Raw genomic sequence first — 23,265 nt, 5'->3', positions numbered from 1 at the left:
GCTAGAAAAGTCATTTACAGGGGGGCTTAGTAATGTATGCTTAATTAGGGGGACTGGGCAAAAAAAAAATGTCACTGCTTCCTCGAGACAACCCCTTTAACCTTAAGATTTATATCATGTAATATCCTTCCGCTCCAGAAAGACATCAAGTCCCTTTTTAAACTCCTCTATGGATTTTGCCATCACCACATCTTCAGGCAGAGAGTTCCACAGTCTCACTGCTCTTACAGTAAAGAACCCCTTTCTGTGTTGGTGAACTAAAGGTGAACTCAATAATAAATCTGTCTACAGAAAGCTCCCCCTAATGGTGGCTGCAAGTGCTTAGAAGGTTATCTTTTACCAGTATGGTTTCATGAAGGGAAGCTGGAGATTTGGAGCTCTGTGACTCAAAATTTTGGTTCGGACACTTATAAATATGCATAGAGTTGCGGGTTGTATAGATTAGTTGTCTGATTTTATCGATTGAAGCAGAAGATGCATTGTCTTGTGTATTCATATTTTATGTACATCCTTTAGTATAATGTACTATGTGTTATACAAGTATAAAGCATTAATATGCTCTTTACAAGGTCTTCGGAGTTGCTATAAAGCTGGCCTCTTCAATTCCAGTACCCCATGGTGATTATGTATTTGTTTTATTGTCGAAAACTCTTAACTTAGCAATAGGGTATGTCTCTATAAGAATGAAAAGTGGATCTTGTAATGTAGCACTAGGAAACCTGCCTAAAATGTGCTTTAAACTGCAATATAGCTGCTAAGTAATAGTTCGGAAGCTTAGGTCACTACAGTATATATATGGATTATTTATTGCTTCTCATCATACGGAAGATAAACTGTGTACAACCTCTATCATACTGTAAAGACAATTAAAACAACCAATTATTTTCTCTACATACACTTATTATATGAATTCACATAATAGCTGTGGGCAACATTACAAACTATTTAGCATTTGTAATATCCCCTGGTAATTAAAAATGTAAGCAGTGGAAGAAACTTATATGATAGTAATAAGCTCTATACTTGGACATAACTTGAAGCTCTTAGGCCCCAATGCAAATCATTGAATGGCTGTGATTGGTTCATCAAGCGCCAGCTTTGATTGGCAGAGACGGTGCTCCTGAAGCAATCAGAGCAATTGCTTACTGGAGGCGGGGTATTCAAGCCCTGTCACCAGCAAGAGATGCTCTGTCAGTATTGAGGACTACATGGAAGCCTGCTAGAGCGCTGCAGTGCATCGGGAGGGACACGAAGGGCAACTGCTAGGTGAGTATAAGACAACCCCTGAAAATAAGACCTGGTGCATCTTTGGGAGCAAAAATTAACATAAGACAGGTTCTAATTTTGGGGGAAACACGGTAGTAGAGGGAATATTAGGTCATCTGAAGTTCCAGGGCCTAAGTGCAACTGCTACATCTGTACCCCACCCCCATTGCTGCAACCCTGCAAGCAATACCAACAATTTAATTTTTGCCCTGGTCTCCTAGTAAGGAATTCTATAATTAAGTACTTACCAGCTACCAATTTGAACAAAGCACTTTTCTTTTTTTTTCCCTCTTACTTGTGCACTCATGCAGCATGATGACCCACTTGACTACTTTTTTGGTGCATTCTGTAAATCACACATGTCAAACACAAGACCTGCAGGTTGAATCCGGCCCACCACCTCATCTGATGTGGCCCACCGGCTGTGCAGTCCGGCAGCTGCTGCTGCAGAGTCTGTTACTGCTGACCTCTCCTCCCATTGTCTCTGTGTGTCCTCTTGTACGCAGCGCAGTTGCCAAGCGGAGAGGTCAGCAGTCACAGATCCAGCTGCAGGCTTGGTGAATGGAATTCCTGTAGCTAATTAGCTACTGAAGAGCTATGCGAAGATGATTGCTCAAAACTGTCACTCAAGCTGCCGTTTGAGCGATTTGTGAACAATAGAGATGAGCGAGCGTACTCGCTAAGGCAGACTACTCGAGCGAGTAGTGCCTTATGCGAGTACCTGCCCACTTGTCTCAAAAGATTCGGGTGCCGGTGGGGGGATGGGGGTGGGGGGCGGGGAGCGACAGGGAGGAACGGGGGAGAGATCTCTCTCTCACTCTCTCCCCCCGCTCACTCCCGCAACTCACCGCTCTCCTCCGCCGGCACCCAAATCTTTTGGGACAAGCGGGCAGGTACTCACATAAGGCACTACTCGCTCGAGTAGTTTGCCTTGGCGAGTACGCTCGCTCATCTCTAGTGAACAATCATCTTTCAGTCTAAATGCACCTCTAGATGTAGAATTGATAGATATTGTGCACAGGTAAATGTATTATTAGTCAATATCTGATGATGTTCTGCCGAGTTAGTGAAACTTTTGCAAAGTATGTGCCTACTGACAAGAAGGTATAGAAAAATATATTGTGCATTCTAATTAGAAATATGCTTATGTAATCGGCAGCTCAAACAAATACACAAACGCAGCGCAAAAAGGAGAGAACCCCCCACAGAACTCCATTACCATAATATGCAAACTGATAAACAAATCTATTCTGCCCAGGGAGAAGCCATCCGTGACTGCAGAAATTTATACTCACTATCAGCAAATGCTGCTGAGCTTCTTAATGGGCCCTAGGCCTCCGGAAATTTACTATTAGAATGAATAGTTCTTTAAACCATTTAGACTCACATTGAGATTTATCATATTGTTGTTTTATATTGCCTACTATTGCCAGAAATGACATTTTTGTGCTTATATCTCTTTACACTGAAATCTTAAGAGGCTCCTGAGATCCGACAAAATGTCCGTAAGGAACAGCACCACTTTTATCCATATGCTGGGTTTCACATTTATTACATTAGTGTTTATATTCCTCTTTTACACTATATTCTAATAGTGACACAATTGCATAATTAGTCCAGATAATCAATTATTTTTGTAACTTTTAAGAAAAGCTCTCCACTTGGGAAATGGCCACTATGATGTCCTCAGACCCTTAAAGGTTAAATGGAAAGGGGTTATGCAGTTGGGAAAGGGCTCATATATGTTATTAAGAAGTAGAGGACAGAGAGAAGTGAATGTAACTGCAGGATGAAACTATACTGGGTTTATTTGTAGTCTGTAACCATGGAAACAGGTCTACGAAGGAGCTGTAGAAACAAAAAAAAGTAGGATATTTTTACTCAAGACTCTGGACACATATAGGGACGTTTTTTATGCATATCCAAGAGCAATTAGATTTTGTTTAAAGTGTTGCACTATTTGGCTTCTGCGGCTTCTATTTATCATAGTATATAGCAAGCTGCAGAATGCCACTCGGAGTGAAATCTGTCAGGGAGCTTGTTTGATAGCTCAGTCTCCAGGCAAAATTTTAAGCTGGTTAACACCCAATTTGCTCATAAAGCTTAGAAATCTGTTCAGGAGAGTGGGAGCGGACATTGAAGCATCAGAGGAGCCCACTTGCTAGTAAACAGCTTTCTGCAGCTTGTTATATACTGTGTAAAACAAATGTCTCCAAAGGAGTCCGTCTCCTTCAAAACTAGAATATACAATTTATCCTCATACACTTCTTTTGCAGGACAAGCAGCACCAAGATGATACAAGTGGTGATTTATTCATGAAGTTTCTGGTTCTTGTATTCTTCATAATGACTTTAAATGTTCCATAGGCCCCCCTTTCACCCACTGAAAGCCAAAAAGAGGGATTTTTTTACCTCCATCAAACTGGTATCCATCGGCAATCTTTTTTTTTTTATTATTATTATTTAGTAAAGTTTATTTTGTGCTTTCCTGTACAGTGGGCTACCACATAACATATACTGCATGGTACACTTTCTTTGCAGCTTATAGACAACATATTATATTTCACTATGTGACAAACATTGGCCTGTTATGTTTGGTGCATATGTCAGGAGATTTCCTCGGTGCATTCAAGGGAAAATGCAATGTAAATAGAGCTTAAACTTGTCCATATGAAATTGGCCTAGTGTGTTTGTAAGTGTTAGGTCTGCTACCTATGTCTGCTGCCCTCTTGCTGTTCCGGCCAGACTCAAGCATCACTCTGCTCCTTCTGTATAAATGTACTTGCTTTTTCTACTTTTTGCGAGCACTGTACTCGTTAACCCTGCTCAGTGCTCACAGCACAACTGCAGCTTAAAAGGCAATCGCCTTCCTATTTAAGGGAGCTGGGAATCCTCCCTCTTTGCCTGAGTATCGTTGTGAGTTTGTTTCTCTGACACCCTGCTTAGCTCCTGCTTAGGCATTTATTCTGTTATTATCCAGTGTCTTTCAGTTTGTTGTTCTTCTGCACTCTTCCTGTCAGTAGTCTCAGCGCCTGTTTCCCTGTCTTGTTCTTGCATGCCTGTCCATTAGAGATGAGCGAGCACCAAAATGCTCGGGTGCTCGTTACTCGGGACGAAATTACCGCGATGCTCGAGGGTTCGTTTCGAGTAACGAACCCCATTGAAGTCAATGGGCGACCCGAGCATTTTTGTATTTCGCCGATGCTCGCTAAGGTTTTCATGTGTGAAAATCTGGGCAATTCAAGAAAGTGATGGGAACGACACAGCAATGGACAGGGCAGGCGAGGGGCTACATGTTGGGCTGCATCTCAAGTTCACAGGTCCCACTATTAAGCCACAATAGCGGCAAGAGTGGGCCCCCCCCCCTCCCAAAAACTTTTACTTCTGAAAAGCCCTCATTAGCAATGCATACCTTAGCTAAGCACCACACTACCTCCAACAAAGCACAATCACTGCCTGCATGACACTCCACTGACACTTCTCCTGGCTTACATGCTGCCCAACCGCCCCCCCTCCCCCCCACAGCGCACACCAAAGTGTCCCTGCGCAGCCTTCAGCTGCCCTCATGCCACGCCACACTCATGTCTATTTAGAAGTGCGTCTGCCATGAGGAAGAACCGCAGGCACACACTGCAGAGGGTTGGCACGGCTAGGCAGCGACCCTCTTTAAAAGGGGCGGGGCGATAGCCCACAATGCTGTACAGAAGCAATGAGAAATATAATCCTGTGCCACCGCCATCAGGAGCTGCACACGTGGGCATAGCAATGGGGAACCTATGTGCCACACACTATTCATTCTGTCAAGGTGTCTGCATGCCCCAGTCAGACCGCGGTTTTTAATTCATAGACACAGGCAGGTACAACTCCCTATTGTGAAGTCCCTGTGGACCGACAGCATGGGTGGCTCCCTGGAACCCACCGACGGTACATAAAAATATCCCATTGCAGTGCCCATCACAGCTGAGGTAGTAATGTCATGTTTAATGCAGGTGGGCTTCGGCCCACACTGCATGCCCCAGTCAGACTGGGGTTCTTTACAAGTGGAAACAGATGCATTTATAAGTCCCTGTGGACCCACAGCATGGGTGGGTGCCAGGAAGCCACCGGCGGTACATAGAAATATCCCATTGCATTGCCCAACACAGCTGAGGTAGTAATGTCGTGCTTAATACAGGTGGGCTTCGTCCCACACTGCATGCCCCAGTCAGACTGGGGTTCTTTACAAGTGGACAGATGTAGGTTAAACTCCGTGTGCACCTACAGCATGGGTGGCTCCCTGGAACCCACTGGCGATACACAAAAATATCCCATTGCATTGCCCAACACAGCTGATGTAACATCAGCTGTAATGCAGGTGGGCTAAAAATTCATTTGATTACACTGTAGGCGAGGGCCCACAAAAATTGCTGTATCAACAGTACTAATGTACATCCAAAAAATTGGCCATGGCCAACCAAGAGGGCAGGTGAAACCTATTAATCGCTTTGGTTAATGTGGCTTAAGTGGTAACTAGGCCTGGAGGCAGCCCAGTTTAACGAAAAATTGGTTCAAGTTAAAGTTTCAACGCTTTTAAGAGCATTGAAACATATAAAAATTGTTTAGAAAAATTATATGAGTGAGCCTTGTGGCCCTAAGAAAAATTGCCCGTTCAGCGTGATTACGTGAGGTTTCAGGAGGAGGAGCAGGAGGAGGAGGAGGAATATTAGACACAGATTGATGAAGCAGAAATGTCCCCGTTTTGGATGGTGAGAGAGAACGTAGCTTCCATCCGCGGGTGCAGCCTACGTATTGCTTACGTATCGCTGCTGTCCGCTGGTGGAGAAGAGAAGTCTGGGGAAATCCAGGCTTTGTTCATCTTGATGAGTGTAAGCCTGTCGGCACTGTCGGTTGACAGGTGGGTACGCTTATCCGTGATGATTCCCCCAGCCACACTAAACACACTCTCTGACAAGACGCTAGCCGCAGGACAAGCAAGCACCTCCAGGGCATACAGCGCGAGTTCAGGCCACGTGTCCAGCTTCGACACCCAGTAGTTGTAGGGGGCAGAGGTGTCACGGAGGACGGTCGTGCGATCGGCTACGTACTCCCTCACCATCCTTTTACAGTGCTCCCGCCGACTCAGCCTTGACTGGGGAGCGGTGACACAGTCTTGCTGGGGAGCCATAATGCTGGCAAAGGCCTTGGATAATGTTCCCCTGCCTGCGCTGTACATGCTGCCTGATCTCTGCGCCTCCCCTGCTACCTGGCCCTCGGAACTGCGCCTTCTGCCACTAGCGCTGTCGGATGGGAAGTTTACCATCAGTTTGTCCACCAGCGCCCTGTGGTATAGCATCATTCTCGAACCCCTTTCCTCTTCGGGAATGAGAGTGCAAAGGCTCTCCTTATACCGTGGATCGAGCAGTGTGTACACCCAGTAATCCGTAGTGGCCAGAATGCGTGCAACGCGAGGGTCACGCGAAAGGCATCCTAACATGAAGTCAGCCATGTGTGCCAGGGTACCTGTACGCAACACATGGCTGTCTTCACTAGGAAGATCACTTTCAGGATCCTCCTCCTCCTCCTCTTCCTCCTCCTCAGGCCATACACGCTGAAAGGATGACAGCCCAGCAGCATCTGTACCCTCAGCAGTGGGCCAAGCTGTCTCTTCCCCCTCCTCCTCATCCTCCTCATGCTCCTCCTCCTCCTCAACGCGCTGAGATATAGACAGGCGGGTGCTCTGACTATCCAGCGACATACTGTCTTCCCCCGGCTCTGTTTCCGAGCGCAAAGCGTCTGCCTTTATGCTTTGCAGGGAACTTCTCAAGATGCATAGCAGAGGAATGGTGACGCTAATGATTGCAGTATCGCCGCTCACCACCTGGGTAGACTCCTCAAATGTTCCAAGGACCTGGCAGATGGCTGCCAACCAGGGCCACTCTTCTGTAAATAATTGAGGAGGCTGACTCCCACTGCGCCGCGCAAGTTGGAGTTGGTATTCCACTATAGCTCTACGCTGCTCATAGAGTCTGGCCAACATGTGGAGCGTAGAGTTCCACTGTGTGGGCACGTCGCACAGCAGTCGGTGCACTGGCAGATTAAACCTATGTTGCAGTGTCCGCAGGGTGGCAGCGTGCGTGTGGGATTTGCGGAAATGTGCGCAGAGCTGGCGCACCTTTCCGAGCAGGTATGACAAGTGGGGGTAGCTTTTCAGAAAGCGCTGAACCACCAAATTAAAGACATGGGCCAGGCATGGCACGTGCGTGAGGCTGCCGAGCTGCAGAGCCGCCACCAGCTTACGGCCGTTGTCACACACGACCATGCCCGGTTGGAGGCTCAGCGGCGCAAGCCAGCGGTCGGTCTGCTCTGTCAGACCCTGCAGCAGTTCGTGGGCCGTGTGCCTCTTCTCTCCTAAGCTGAGTAGTTTCAGCACGGCCTGCTGACGCTTGCCCACTGCTGTGCTGCCACGCCGCGTGACACCGACTGCTGGCGACGTGCTGCTGACACATCTTGATTGCGAGACAGAGGTTGCGTTGGAGGAGGAGGAGGAGGAAGGTGCTTTAGTGGAGGAAGCATACACCGCCGCAGATACCACCACCGAGCTGTGGCCCGCAATTCTGGGGGTGGGTAGGACGTGAGCGGTCCCAGGCTCTGACTCTGTCCCAGCCTCCACTAAATTCACCCAATGTGCCGTCAGGGAGATATAGTGGCACTGCCCGCCTGTGCTTGTCCACGTGTCCGTTGTTAAGTGGACCTTGGCAGTAACCGCGTTGGTGAGGGCGCGTACAATGTTGCGGGAGACGTGGTCGTGCAGGGCTGGGACGGCACATCGGGAAAAGTAGTGGCGACTGGGAACCGAGTAGCGCGGGGCAGCCGCCGCCATCATGCTTTTGAAAGCCTCCGTTTCCACAAGCCTATACGGCAGCATCTGTAGGCTGATCAATTTTGCAATGTGCACGTTTAACGCTTGAGCGTGCGGGTGCGTGGCGTCGTACTTGCGCTTGCGCTCAAACTGTGGCACTAGCGACGTCTGGACGCTGCGCTGAGAGCCATTGCTGGATGGGGCCGAGGACAGCGGAGGTGATGGTGTGGGTGCAGGTCAGGAGACGGTAGTGCCTGTGTCCTCAGAGGGGGGTTGGATCTCAGTGGCAGGTTGGGGCACAGGGGGAGAGGCAGTGGTGCAAACCGGAGGCGGTGAACGGGCATCGTCCCACCTTGTGGGGTGCTTGGCCATCATATGCCTGCGCATGCTGTTGGTGGTGCCTCCCCAGCTGATCTTGGCACGACAAAGGTTGCACACCACTGTTCGTCGGTCGTCAGGCGTCTCTGTGAAAAACTGCCACACCGTAGAGCACCTTGACCTGTGCAGGGTGGCATGGCGCGAGGGGGCGCTTTGGGAAACAGTTGGTGGATTATTCGGTCTGGCCCTGCCTCTACCCCTGGCCACCGCACTGGCTCGGCCTGTGCCCACACCCTCACTTGGCCCTCCGCGTCCTCGGCCGCGTCCACATCCTCTAGGCCTACCCCTACCCCTCAGCATGCTGTATTACCAGTGATTTGATTTCCCAGGCAGGAAAGAAATTGGCGCAAGGCTGCACTCAACCGTAGCTGGTTGCGTCTGATTTTTTTACGTTCTCCACGCAGCACACACGTAAACGGAGACCTTAGGACTGACACAGGCAGGCCAAATATAATTAATTCGCTTTTTTGCAAAGGGAGGGCCCCACTGCGGATATTCAATGAACAATACGTTTAATAACTGTGGTGTGGCCCTGAAAAAGTGTCACACAACTTTAGTGTAGCAGAGTTATTAACTCTGGCAGAGCAGGTATTTGCCAGTCAGGAAAGACAATGGCGCAAGCCAGCAGTAAACCGTAGCTGGTTGCGTTTGATTTTTGTACGTTCTCCACGCAGCACACACGTACACGGAGACCTTAGGACTGACACAGGCAGGCCAAATATAATTAATTCGCTTTTTTGCAAAGGGAGGGCACCACTGCGGATATTCAATGAACAATACGTTTAATAACTGTGGTGTGGCCCTGAAAAAGTGTCACACAACTTTAGTGTAGCAGAGTTATTAACTCTGGCAGAGCAGGTATTTGCCAGTCAGGAAAGACAATGGCGCAAGCCTGCAGTAAACCGTAGCTGGTTGCGTTTGATTTTTGTACGTTCTCCACGCAGCACACACGTACACGGAGACCTTAGGACTGACACAGGCAGGCCAAATATAATTAATTCGCTTTTTTGCAAAGGGAGGGCCCCACTGCGGATATTCAATGAATAATAACTGTGTTGTGGCCCTGCCTACACAATTCTGTCCCTGTAGTATCAATGGAGGGTGCAATGCTCTGCACAGACGATTTTTTGAAAAAAAAAAATATGCAACACTGCTAACAGCAGCCAGCACAGTACTGCACACGGTTAAATTTGGCCCTAGAAAGGACCGTTGAGGTTCTTGAAGGCTACACTCACTCCTAACACTCTCCCTGCCTAAGCACCACTTCTGTCCCTAATACCGGGTGCAATGCTCTGCACTGCCGATTTTGAGAAGAAAAAAAAAAAATTTTCCACTGCTAACAGCAGCCTGCACACACGTAGATGTGGCCCTAAGAAGGACCGTTGGGGTTCTTGAAGCCTACACTCACTACAAACACTCTCCCTACAGCAACTCCAATAGAACAGCACTTTCCCTCACTAACTCACACGGCATCTGAGCCGAGCCGCGGGAGGGGCCGACTTTTATACTCGGGTGACATCTGATCGCCCCAGCCACTCACAGCAGGGGGGTGGTATAGGGCTTGAACGTCACAGGGGGAAGTTGTAATGCCTTCCCTGTCTTTCAATTGGCCAGAAAAGCGCGCTAACGTCTCAGAGAGGAAAGTGAAAGTAACCCGAACATCGCGTGGTACTCGTTACGAGTAACGAGCATCCCGAACACCCTAATATTCGCACGAATATCAAGCTCGGACGAGTACGTTCGCTCATCTCTACTGTCCATCCCTCTGTTTTTTTTACTACTCCCAGTCCTGTTCTGTCTTTTAATTTATAGGTGTTTTTGTCCTGTAAGCGTCAGCTAGTGCCTAGAGGAAGACCGTGGGGTCGTTCTTATCAAGATGACAGCCCCACTTCAAGACAGGGCTATCCCTTCTCCCCTGTACTAACTTAAGGCAAGATATCTTTCCCTAGTTCTCCTTCTCGGACTGGGTTAATGTCATCTGGTGTCTTTACCTCCATTCACCAGAGCGTCTGCTGTCAGCCTCACTGGACTGGGCCTTCGCCTACCCGGTAGGTTCATAGTGAATCATAGTGCATTTACATTCAGTATGGCATCTAGGTAAATGACATAGGTGAGGTACATAGAAATGTTGGTAATTTGCTACGGTTTTTTTCTGAGATTGTTCTTTAAGCTGGGATTAATGGGAGACACATCTCTGGGAACCCTGCTGACTAGCAGAATGAGGGAGCAGCTATGCTTTTAGGAGCTCTAAGGCTCCTTTAATGCAATATTTATATCAATAATATCTATTGTGTGCATCTGAGTCCACTGAAGTGATCTGGGCTGAGCTACTATACCAGTTATAGGTCCATGGATATGTGTGTCACTGTGCCAATGCTGCAGTATAGGCACTGCTGCATTTTAGTGGGCACTTCCGTTGTCCTATTATTCTGCTGATCAGCTGAGTATCAGTGTAAAATCCCATTGAGACCTTTAAAGCATACCAGAGTTTTCAGATGACGGTTCAGAACAAGCTGCCATGTGTATATGAGAACTAACTCTCTTTCTGACCATTCTATGACTTGTATCGTGTATTTTCCCCATTTTTCACTCAACAAGGTGTACAGCTGATTCTCCATCCTTTCAGGAATGGCTAGAGGAGCCTGTTGCTGTACTAAGTGTTCTGTGTTCTATAGACTGTACACAGAGAACTCCAGAGGTTCTGCTTTCTAACTGTCTGTTAGACACGCAAACATAACCTCATCATGTAAGAGTGTACAGCAGGATTTAGCGGGGTATGTGTGTATAAACAGCAGCAGATATCTCTGCATTAGCTTCAGCATTCACATCTGTGTGTGAATGTCTCTCTCTCCCTTCTCCTCTCCTCTCTGCAGTCTTAGTAGTGTTCAATGAGCAGAATGACTCATCCCCTTGATTGCCACCATAGTGTCTATTGTCACTTCAGAGTGATTTTTAAACACAAAAACATTATTTTAGGTAAATAATCATTTTGCTAATTATCACAATAGCTACGAGGGGCTGCTCTTTTTTTGTTTCTATGGTAACGAATGTTACATCAAAGGAAGCCTTATGTGTCTAATATATGTTTTCAAAAATTTTTGTTTGTAGCTTATGGCAACAGTGATCTAGGCACGTGGGAAAACAAAATGGCAGAGTCTAGGGCGATATTCACAGCAAATGAGAGTAGAGGAGTGAAAAAATTCTTGTTTCTACAAGGAAAGTCTGCAAAGGAGATTCATGGTGATATGTTGCAGACATTGGGGGATCAATTCCCTTCATATTCTACAGTTAAGAACTGAGTTGTCAAAATTTAAAACGGGCCACTTCAGCACCAATGATGAGGAACATCCTGGGCGACCAAGAGAGGTTGTTGTTTCGAAGATCGTCGATGCTGTGCACAACCTCATACTGGAGAATCGGCCAATTTCAGCTAAAGGAATAGCAGACATTATGGGGATTTCTCGTGAATGTGTTTGTGTCATTATCCATGAACACTTGAACATGAAGAAGCTATCTGCAAAGTGGGTCCCCAAATGTTTGACAACAAATCAGAAAAGCATCCGAGTGAAAACTTCCTGGTCCATTTGTCAGCGTTTCCGGACTGATAAGAACTTCCTGGATCGACTGGTCACTATAGATGAGACCTGGATTTATTTGTATGACCCTGAAACCAAGGAGCAGTCAAACGAGTGGAGGCACAGTGGTTCTCCTCGCCCAAAGAAGTTCAGGGTGCAAAAGTCAGCCACTAAGGTGATGGCGTCTGTGTTCTGGGATAAGGAGGGCGTGCTGCTAGTAGACTACCTTCAAAATGGTTCCACCATCAATGCAAGGTATTACATTGAACTTTTGAACCAATTGAAGGCAGCTCTGAAGGCCAAAAGGCGTGGCAAGCTATCCAAAGGAATCTTGTTCCTGCAAGACAACGCCTCCGCTCACACTGCACAAGCGACCACGGCAAAACTGGTGGAGCTAGGCTTCCAGCTGGTTGACCACCCACCTTATTCACCAGATCTAGCTCCCTCTGACTATCATCTGTTTCCAAACCTGAAGAAATACCTCCAAGGGTACCAAATTTCACACCATTTTCTAATGCTGCTACGGATGACTGGTTTGAGGCACAACCAAAATCCTTCTTTTTGCAAGGCTTACAGAACTTGGAATACTGATGTAAGAAGTGTGTTGGCATCAGTGGAGAGTATGTGGAATAAATGGAAAGTTTCATCTTCCTATCTCGTTTCTTTCTGGGTAAAGCCAAAGACTTATCAGCAGCCCCTCGTATCATATAAGTGTCCATTTAAATATCAGTTTTGTTTGGTTTATCTCTCACAACAGTAAATTTAAATTGTACCTTGATCTAAAAAAATTTTAAACTTGACTTTGCTTCTGAATCCTTATATTCAGTAATTGTGTGCAAACGTTTAAGCTTAGCTGTTTGTATTCTAGATTTTTGCTGCTTTTAGTTTCTGGCACAGGAACTGTTTGGTAACTACTTCCTATCAGCCATATAAGTTCTCATGGGGCTAATTACTTTCTCACTTGGTTCCCAGGGGCTCCTCCCCCTCTCAGCTCTCATTGGTGCTCAATGATGAAGAATCCTCCAATCCTTCCAACTATGCAGAGGCATTGAATAATCATGTAACATGAGACACATAGTAGTAACTAGCTTCTACTTCTTTTTAGATCTTGAGAGAAATCAGTATAACTGAGAGCCATATGAATCTGACAGCAAAAAAAACACCACATGGGCCATCTAGTCTTCCGTTATATTTCCTTTATTTTTCTCTTAGGAGAGTTTTTTGCTTAGCAGTTCCCATTCATTTATTGTTGATTTTCCAACCACATCTGCTGGACGTTTATTCCAAGTATCTACTACTCTCTCCATAAAATAATATTTTCTGATGTTGCTTCTCATCTTCCTCTCAACTAATCTCAGATTGTGCCTTCTTGTTCCAGTGTTTAGTTTTCTAATAACCCTTATTTCCTGAACTTACTTATAATGTCAACCCCTTAAGGACGCAACCTTTTTTTTCCATTTTCAGTTTTTCTTCCCCATGTTTAAAAAAAAAAATCATAATTCTCATATTTATAGATTAATTGAGATGTTTGAGGGTTTTTGTGGGACGAGTTTCATTTTTTAAATGGCACTATTTAATGTACCATATAATGTACTGAAATGTACATTTTTTTTCTTGGAGATGGGGTGACGAAAGGCATTGCTTAATAGGCAATCTACAATGGCAGCCCTGAGGGCTTTCAGAAGGTCCCCCGCTGCCATGGCAACCACACATGGACACCAGAACATCAATTGAGGGATTTAATTGCCGCTGTTAGAATTAAAGCATTTAAAAAGTTAACAGCTAGACACACTCTTTCTCACATCTATAACCAACTGGATTCCAAGTCAGACGCATCAGCCCCATCATACCTAAATAACTGGGAGAGAGATCTGTTGATTACCACTTCCAGGGGAATAGAGACAGAGAATTTTCACATTCACACATAAATTATTTGTCTCTAGCAAAATCCACAAGTCGGGATTCAAAATACTCACTCACTGGTACAGGGTGCCCTCTGGCTTATGTTCCCTTCCGTCTCCCTGATGTGCTGGGGATGTGGAGGAGAGCAGGGTAAAATGCTGCACATATTCTGGGAATGCCCATTGCTGACCAGGTTTTGGACTGAGGTGTGGAAAATCACTTTAAAATTCACCAATTTCACCCTACCCAAATTACCTGCGCTGTTCCTGTTACACCTTAATGACATGCCACTGGCTACATGTAAGTGTTCGGTGGTGCGACATCTGGTGAACGCAGCAAGAGCCTGTAAACCTAGGTTATGGGGGCAGACTACCCCCCCTCCTTCGGTCTGGATGTGGTTCAGTATGATAAAGGAGACGATGGAGATGGAGGACCTGATGGCATCATTAAAAGATACACAAGACAAGTTCAGATAAACCTGGTGTTACTGGATTGAATTCCAAGACACAATGGAATACCGTAATGCTTATAACTCCTAATTACACAAAAGCACCAGAGGGAATTCTGGGTAGCAAGGGGATTAGTGTCATTCCAGTAAAGTTCGGTCACATTGCTGGAGTTTTGGCTACATGTAATCTCGCTTCCCTCACATCTTACATTTCATTAGGTAGGAACTCTCCCCCACCCTCCACACCCTTTTTTTTCCTTCTCTCCTCCGTTTCTCTCCTTTCTCATTCTCCCCCCTAATTTTCCTAGGTTTCAGTCCCCCCTCACTCCCAACTAGTTGCTTTTAGAATAAGAACAGTGATCTCACCGTAGGGGAAAGTTCAGGTTCCTGGACAGGTTTAAGTAAATCACAAGTTGGAAATAAAAAAGCAGAACGTGGATTCTATCTTACTAGGGTCCACCTTCCAATACTTAACCCCTTAAGGACGCGGCCTATTTTGGCGTTGAGAACCAAACAATTTTTGGTTGATTTTCATCTCCATTTTTCAAAAGCCATAACTTTTTTTATTTTTCTGTCGACGTGGCCATATAAGGGCTTGTTTTTTGCGTGGCGAACTGTAGTTTTTATCGTTGCCATTTTTGGGTACATAGACTATATTGTAAAACTTGTATTATTTTTTTTATGATCGTAGGGAGAGAAAACGCATCAATTCTGCCATAGAATTTTTTTAAAGTGTTAATTATGCAGCATTAATGACACACTACATTTTTTCTGCGGGCCGGTACGGTTACGATGATACCAAAACTTTTACATTTTTTTAGGTTTTTCCACTTCTCTGTAATAAAAACATTATTTGGGGAAATCTTTTTTTTTTCTTCTAAATTGCCGGATTCGAAGTCCTATAACATTTTTATTTTTCCATGGATGGAGCTCTGTGAGGGCTTATTGTTTGCGAGACGAGCTATAGTTTTTATTGGTACCATTTTGGAATACATATGGCTTTTTTTGATCACTTTTATTGCGTTTTTAGGGAGGCAAAATGTTAAAAACTAATACCTCTAGCTATTAGCAGCCAAGCACCCTACTTGCTTTCTTTGTTGTCTGACCGCTCTGTTGTCTTGTTTCGAGACCTTCAGAAATCAGAACCCCTAATCTTTCTCTTTTGAAGTCTGGGATAACATAGATCAGCCAACATAATACTCATTCTGATGATTCCTTCTCCCCAACTGCATTATTTTGCATTTGGATACATTGTTTTGTCTATTCAAAAAAATAAAAATTATTCTCCATGTTCAAGACACACCACCAGGAGTACTAACCTTATTACACACTTTTTTGTGATCCACAAACAGACAGTCTATCAAACCTTCTACTATGTCATTTACAAATATATAAATAGGACCAGGACAGACTCTTGTGGTCCCACTTGTAACTCCTCCCTGCTCAGAATACATACCCTTGACTACATTCTGATAGGTATCTTTTTAATCAATTGCAAATCCATTAGGCTGGCAATGGATTATGTCCACTCTTCAGTAACTTATCTTAGAACTCTTCATGTGGAACTGTATCAAAGGCTTTATTGTAATCCAGGTAGGCGATATCAACAGCGCCACCTTCACCCACCTTGTTTGTGACATAGTCAACAGAATCAATAAGATTAGTCTGCCCTCAGTAAAGCCATGCTGCTCATGGTCCAACAGGTTGTTGGTTTTTAAGTGGTCAAATATCCTATTTCTCAAGAAAGTTTTCATTAGTTTAACTACTACATATGTAAATCTAACTTACCTTGTAATCCCCGACTTCTTCTTTACTACCCTTCTTAAGGATGGATACAACAGTGGCCCATCTCCAGTCATCAGGAGATGTTAGAAGGGACTGGTTAAGCAAATCAGAGGTGCAACAGTCACAGATTGGAGTTCCTTAAGACCTCTTGAGTGGATGCCATCAGGACCCATCACCTTATTCAACCCGTGCAAAGTCACCTACAACATTAGCCTCGTAAAGTAGTGGATTAGTCAGAACCCCCTTACAACTAAAGCCTTTGGCATAAAGAACACCGCTAGTACATGGATATGTATCAGCAATCTTATTGTGCACTGTAAGACACATATCCTGAACAGGTTTTCATCAACTTTATGGGAGCTCCTTTACGAGACAGCTGCTCTAGTGGATAATTCTCACATTACTTTGCTGAATAGTAAAATATTGATGCCTTGACCTGTAAAATAAGCAGAACGTGAGGATAATTCCAACTAAAACACTTCTCTAACTGCCAGTTTTATTTAACTGCTTGATAAGACGTTCACGGCAAGCAAGAGTTTGAGTAGTGGAAGTAATATGTGTTTGTGGTCTTGCATAGTGCACAATGCATCACGAGATCCCCAGCTGTCTTGTAACATATGGAGCATGAAGTATTGAAGAAAGAGAATATTGACCCACCATAGTAATAGTCCAATATTTCAGCACCCTTGGACTCTCATACATAAATATATACCTACACACTTACAGGGTTTGGACGTCTTTCAGGAGTGTAACAGTATTACAAGTTACGGTTATTAGATGGGATGGGTTGTTGATTCGAGGACTCATTCTGGTTGCCGTATTTGGAGTGGAGAAGGAATTTTCCCTACTAATATAGAGCAATTAAGGGTGGGGGTTGCCTTTTTTGCATCAACACTTTAGGATTATAGGTCGGACTTGATGGGCTTTTTTTCAACCTTATCAGTTGTGTATCATACATAGATTTATTAGGTTGTTCTTTCCGATAATTGATCAGACTTCAGCTGGCGGCCTCACATTATGGCCTCTTTCACATGGGCGACAGCAATATCGCCATGAGAAAATTGCAGCAATGTCGCAGCTGTGTTCTGTGCAATACCACTGCATTTTATCGCATCAATATTGCGATTTTTGTGGTGCTGTCAAGTTGCGCAACTTTGTAGCGCTCCTTTGCTGGGATTTTCCTGGGAGCCTAAAATATAAGCCCTACCCTGAAAATAAGCCCCCGCTGCATTAAAAAAAAAACCAAACAATACATCACCTAACAGGCGCTGTCCGCTTTGCCACGCTTCTTCTCATGAAGATTCGGCAAACTTGTCTGCAGTCTTCAAGCAGCGCTTCCTGGTTAGCTGATTCAAAAAGCACTAGCTTCATGCCCAAAACTGAAGTAGCATAAATATACATAAGTGTAGACCCCGTTTCAGGACCTGCTTTACTGTTAAGATAGTATCACAAAATTCAATCACACAGCTCTGCCGTACTTTTAAAGAAAAGTCTACTTCATTCGCCATGATGATACGTCCGAAATGCTTCCACGCGTTGTGACAGAATGTTGAAGAGTATGGCTGTCCGACTGCAGGTTCAGATGTGTTGATGCATGAGGTTCACAAACACCTCTGCGGTGTTGCCAGATCTGCCACCTACAAAAAAAATACAAGTAATCTCATTACTTTTGAGTCGGCCCTCGTATTACACAGACATCAGCAAGAGGGTGTTGGCACAATAGTGCAGGCTTCACTTACAATGGTAAACATGTATTTAACCAATATTCCAATATTTTGGAATATTCAGAACCATTAAGTTCTATAGCCCATTGAGAACCCACCATCTGCGAATGCCACATTATCAGGTAACACTCATGAGGTTATTTTTGTCACTTTTCAAATAAAAGGGATTTGTAGGCCATTGGGCACCAAATTAATGCGATTTATATAAACTTTTTATTGTTAATACTGTTTACTTAAAGGCCCTAAATCAAATAAATGTTAAAGGGTTTTAGCGGATTAGAAAAACATGGCGACCTTTTTCTGGTGAGAGTTCTACATCTTTATATGGGTTGTACCTGGTATTGCAGCTCACCCCCAATGAAGTGAATGAGGCTCGTGCAGTTCCACATATCCATGTGACATATTCTATGTCGTTAGTGAAACTTGCAGTGTTTGTAGATTTGACATAATATTGACTGGCTGATTAAAATAGACAAGTGAAGCATGTTTAATCAGCCCAAGCTGTCATAGACGAGAACCTTTTTTTTTTTATCAGGCATTGATAAATATATCCCATTTAGTGCGATACGATAGACACAACCCATTTATTAAACTAAATTGAAATGTGTCTGGACATTCTTCACTTGTCCAATAAAATGACATCATTCTTTATTAATGGATCACTTCCGGAAACGACTAGACTGTCGCCGATGTAAAGTATTTTTCTTCAATTCTCCTCTATTGCTATACAGAATGTAGGCCAAGTCATAGTGTTTCAGTTTCTGTGAGTGTTGTATTCTTTAAACTGCATTTTGAAGTGCACTGTAAATTTCAAGATGTGCATGGCCACGAACCAAGTGACGTCATGACACGACATTGTCTAATAACTGTAGTTGTGTTGAGTGAACTGAACCAGTAAAGTTCTATTTCTTGTAGAAGTTTTCTTGGTTTGGTATGAATCCAAACTAAACTTTTAGCAAAGTTCTGCTCAAAACAGGGATCTACCGGTTCGGTTTGCTTCAAACTAGTCCTGAACACTGATATATAATACTGTCTATGAGCCATAAAAGCACTCTGAGTGTTATACAGGACTTTCATGGCTATAAGCTGTGTTCTACACCAGTTTAAGGAGTTTTGGTGAACTTCTGATTCAATTTTTACTAATTCGGGCCAACCCGAAACTTTTTTGCAAAAGTTCGGCAAACCTCCTGAACCAATTCAAAACTTCGCTCATCACTAAACTCTAGCTATATATTTAGTAACCATTAGTGGACAGTAGAGATGAGCGAGCATACTCACTAAGGGCAATTACTCGAGCGAGCATTGTCCTTAGCGAGTACCTGCCCGCTCGGAAGAAAAGATTCGGGTGCTGGCGCTGGTGAGCGGTGACTCGGGGGAGTGAGCAGGGGGAGCGGGGGGGGGGGGGGGAAGAGAGGGAGAGAGAGATCTCCCCTCCGTTCTCCCTCACCGCTCCCTGCCCCCCACCAGCACCTGAATCTTTTCTTCCGAGCGGGCAGGTACTCGCTAAGGACAATGCTCGCTCGAGTAATTGCCCTTAGCGAGTATGCTTGCTCATCTCTAGTGGACAGCATTCCTTCTGGTTCTTGCACTGCTTGACCTTCTTGATTTCTTTCATACACTTGACACACTTACTAGTTCAATATTAAAAGGAATGATCCATGAGCAAGCATGAATCCTATTTCTATGGCTGCTGAGAATCAACAATTTTGACAAAACAGAACAAAAAAACATGCTAAACGCATCTAAGTATCCATTACAGTTGGGAAAACCTGATTGCATTATATTGAGCATCATTCACACACTGTGGAGCTTAAGAGATTTTTACTTTAAGACAAGGATGGTGGAACGTCAAGTGGGACAGCTCTACAAATCTTCAGCAATGTACAAAATGGATTTTCAGTTCTGCGTTTAGGGGCTTTGGGTAGAAACACTTGATCTAACACAATCATTCTGAAAACAAAGTCTCTAGCGCTTCTTAGATTTCGATTTGTAACTTGAGTGAACCAGATTTGGATTTATTTCCCGCTCTAGGGCTTGACTATCGCAGAAATACAGTAAATAAGCGTTATTGTGTATTCGCTCGTCAGATGGATACAGGGGATAACAGCTTTGCCTATTGCTCTAGCCGGTTTTTGTTTCAGAATGTAAATATTGAAGCCTTTGGGACAATTTTGTGCCAACAGTGAAGACGGAATTTTAGATTTATGCAGAACAATCTGTAAATAGTTGCACAAGTATTATACAATGTTTCTGAAGAAACTATCTAGCTTTACTTAACTGAGATGTTTAGAATCTGTTTTTCCAAATAGGGCAATGCACTGAAGGAAATCTATTTTTGATGTCACACTCCTCGCATTGCAATGGCACAGAGAGATTTCTCACTTGGCTTGTACAGCATTCAGAGGATTTGTAGATTTCGTGGAATGTCTAGTCTCCCAGAAGAAAAGGAAAGTCTCCTAGGGTAGTAAGCCAGAGTGGGAGGTGATATTCACGGTGGCTGTTGCTGTATATGTCTCTCGTTCATCAGGCTACGCTACGGTAAGAGTTTGGAGGTTGAGGTTAACCCTTTCCAATCCAATTTTGGATTCGGGGTTTCCTAAAAGGCTTTCTATTTTTGCTGTTATACAATGGTGCCATCTGCTGGCTAAAGCCAGTGTGTTTGCGCCAGAGAGGCTCCGACAGTGGAGTGGCTGGCAATAGACGGTAAGATTACCCTGTTGGATGTCTTCTGACATTGGAGCTGTACAAGCTGCAATAAGAATGTAGGATAACGTCAGACAGTGGATTGGAAAGGTTTAAGGGCTGGTCTCTGTTCCCTGATGTGATGTCTATGTGCAACGCAATAACCCCAGTGTCAGAGAGTCCAGGCAGCCAGGAAGGGTAGCGGTTATCTCACATTTATTAAGCATCCGGATGATAAAGGAAAATGTCCTTTACAATCCAGTTTTCAAAGTCCTACCCTGAAGGTGGTGGCTGGAAGTTCTGCTGCTCCTCTATTTGCTTTTGTACTGCTGATGTGGGTTTCTCACCATGGCCCCGGAAATCTTAAAGCCACACTATGCATCTTTTATCTTCCACAAGTCAGATACAAAAATGGCTGTTATGGACTGTCAGGATCTGTCACCTAAACCAGCTGACTTGCTCTATATCACTATCTGCTGTCATCCTCTAAACACTGAACATGGACACTTCTGCATGTACACTTATCACACCACTTCACACCATCGCCCTGATGTCCATACCTCATCATTTCACTGTTCATAAGTAGGCAAGTAAGGTGAAAGCTGAGAGAAGATGTTAAAACTGGAAAAAAAAACATATGGAGCATTTTATGGCTCCCTACTAATTTGTATTGGAGCATTCACATTTCCCCCAAACACTTGATTTAAAAAAAATCTTGAGTTAGAGGAAGTTGAGTTTTGCCATTACGAACTGATAAATCATTTATGAAAACTGACCCATTTTGACCATTCGGTCACCACACTTTCTCTTTCCACTGCAATCTGGAAAGTCTCTTCAATCTTTGCCAAAAAAGCTCTAATTATAAATCACATTAATTATAAATTCTTTTAATCAGATGAGGGCAAACCTGAAATTATTGCAATGATTATCAATAAATGTGTAACTGTCAAGGCTTGTATATTGTCCAAGCCTGCTGGCGTTTTCTATTGACGATGTGCCAACCTATTACCATGCAATGCTGTAGATAATACTTATGCAACTGGACATTAGAAAGCTATATATATATGAGCAGCAACCTTTAGGATAATGTAATATTTCTATTAAATGGGTACTTGCCTTTGGGAGCTTTTCAGTTTGGTGATTGAACGCTTTTGACAAAGGCCTTCTTTAGACTCAAACCCTTGAATGCCTTGGCTATGGCTTCAATTCCCTGTTAATGTTGTGTGACTGTAATCCCTTATTTTATTTGAAGTTGTTTTTCAGATGTTAAAGGAGGTTTGAAGGCACCCCTTGCAGTATTGATGGCCTATCCTCAATGTAAGTCATCATTAGTCGATTGGCGGGGGTCGGCCACTTGAGACTCCTGGCTATTACCTGATCTCAGCCTCCACACTCACTGCAGTAGACTGTATGTTGATGGCTCCGTCCACATTAGAGTCAAAGGTGGAAGATTGAAGTGCTGTAGAAGGTATAGCACCCACTGATTTAAGTTGGAGTTAAGCCTTCTATTACACTTCTACCTCCGACCCCAATGTGGATATCCATCCCCTTTGCACTAATAGCTGGCTGGAGCACAAGCTGATCATCAGGATTCAGAGCAGCAAACCCTCGCAGATCAACTACTGTTGACCTATAATGTAGATAGGTCATCAATACTTTGAGGTTCAATGTCTGGAGCACCTCATTAAGATTAGATCTGATTCAGCACATTCTTCTATGTGCAACCTCTTTTGGCTTTTGGTCCAAGGGTTACAATTAGAGATGAGCGAGCGTACTCGCTAAGGCAAACTACTCGAGTGAGTAGTGCCTTATGCGAGTACCTGCCCGCTCGTCTCAAAAGATTCAGGTGCCAGCGGGGGAGAGCGGTGAGTTGCGGGAGTGAGCAGGGGGGGGGGAGGGGAGAGGAGAGTGATATCTTCCCCCCCGTTCCTCCCCGCTGGCACCCGACTCGCTCGAGAAGTTTGCCTTAGCAAGTACGCTCGCTCATCTCTAGTTACAATGTAAGTTGAACTTAAGAACCAGAGAAAAACTTGAAGGGAGTGTATATGTCATAAATATCTCATGAGCTATTTCCAAACTCCTACTTTTTAGGAGAATGTGATCCCTTTCTCCTTTTTGAGCACTCCAGAAAGTAAGAGAGCATGGATGTATACAACTCTCTTCATTGTAGATTATGTGAGTTGTGGAAACGGACTAGTATTTCACAACTCTCGTACAGTAGAGTCATTGTATAAATAGTCATTTCTCCACCTCATCTACTCCTTTATGGAGTGCCACAAAATGGGTCAAGCAACCTGATTTTCCTGGTATCGCTTTAAGGTGGAATCTTAATTTTGCTCATCCCTGTTCTTGCAATTTGTGCCTCTCCTCTTCTCTCTGACATGGAAGCTACATGTGAGCCCCCCACACATGAGCATTTCTGTGTTCAGATGGTTTGGGGTTGCACTACATGGCATCACGGATCCCATGTGGCCCCTAAGTTTTACCTTTCCAATCCAATGTCTGATGTCTGAAGACATTCTGCTTGAATGCTGTACAGTTTTGATGTCGGAAGACGTCTGGCAGGGTATTCTCACTGCATATTACTGGCCGATCTGTTGTCGGGGGCCACTCCAGCATGTCCCATACTGCAGTACTGGCTCTAACCAGCAGATGGCGCCATTGTATA

At 44.4% G+C, this 23,265-nt stretch overlaps 1 protein-coding gene across 4 annotated transcripts in view; it reads left to right on the top strand.

Annotated features, from left to right (window-relative positions):
* OSBPL6 (oxysterol binding protein like 6) overlaps positions 1-23,265 on the top strand; it is a 257,243-nt gene that overhangs the window by 68,784 nt on the left and 165,194 nt on the right. The window contains exon 1 of one of the 4 annotated variants that reach the window (XM_066575777.1): positions 20,436-20,453. The exons of the other annotated variants lie outside the window; for them this stretch is intronic. The gene's annotated coding sequence lies outside the window, so the exon portion shown is untranslated. Of the gene's footprint in view, positions 1-20,435; positions 20,454-23,265 lie in introns of those variants that run through there. 4 annotated transcript variants of the gene reach the window in all.

Source organism: Eleutherodactylus coqui, chromosome 8 (assembly GCF_035609145.1).
Source record: "Eleutherodactylus coqui strain aEleCoq1 chromosome 8, aEleCoq1.hap1, whole genome shotgun sequence".
Taxonomy (NCBI): Eukaryota; Metazoa; Chordata; class Amphibia; order Anura; family Eleutherodactylidae; genus Eleutherodactylus; species Eleutherodactylus coqui.
Note: the sequence above shows the minus strand (reverse complement) of the source record. Positions and strands in the feature narration are given on the sequence as shown.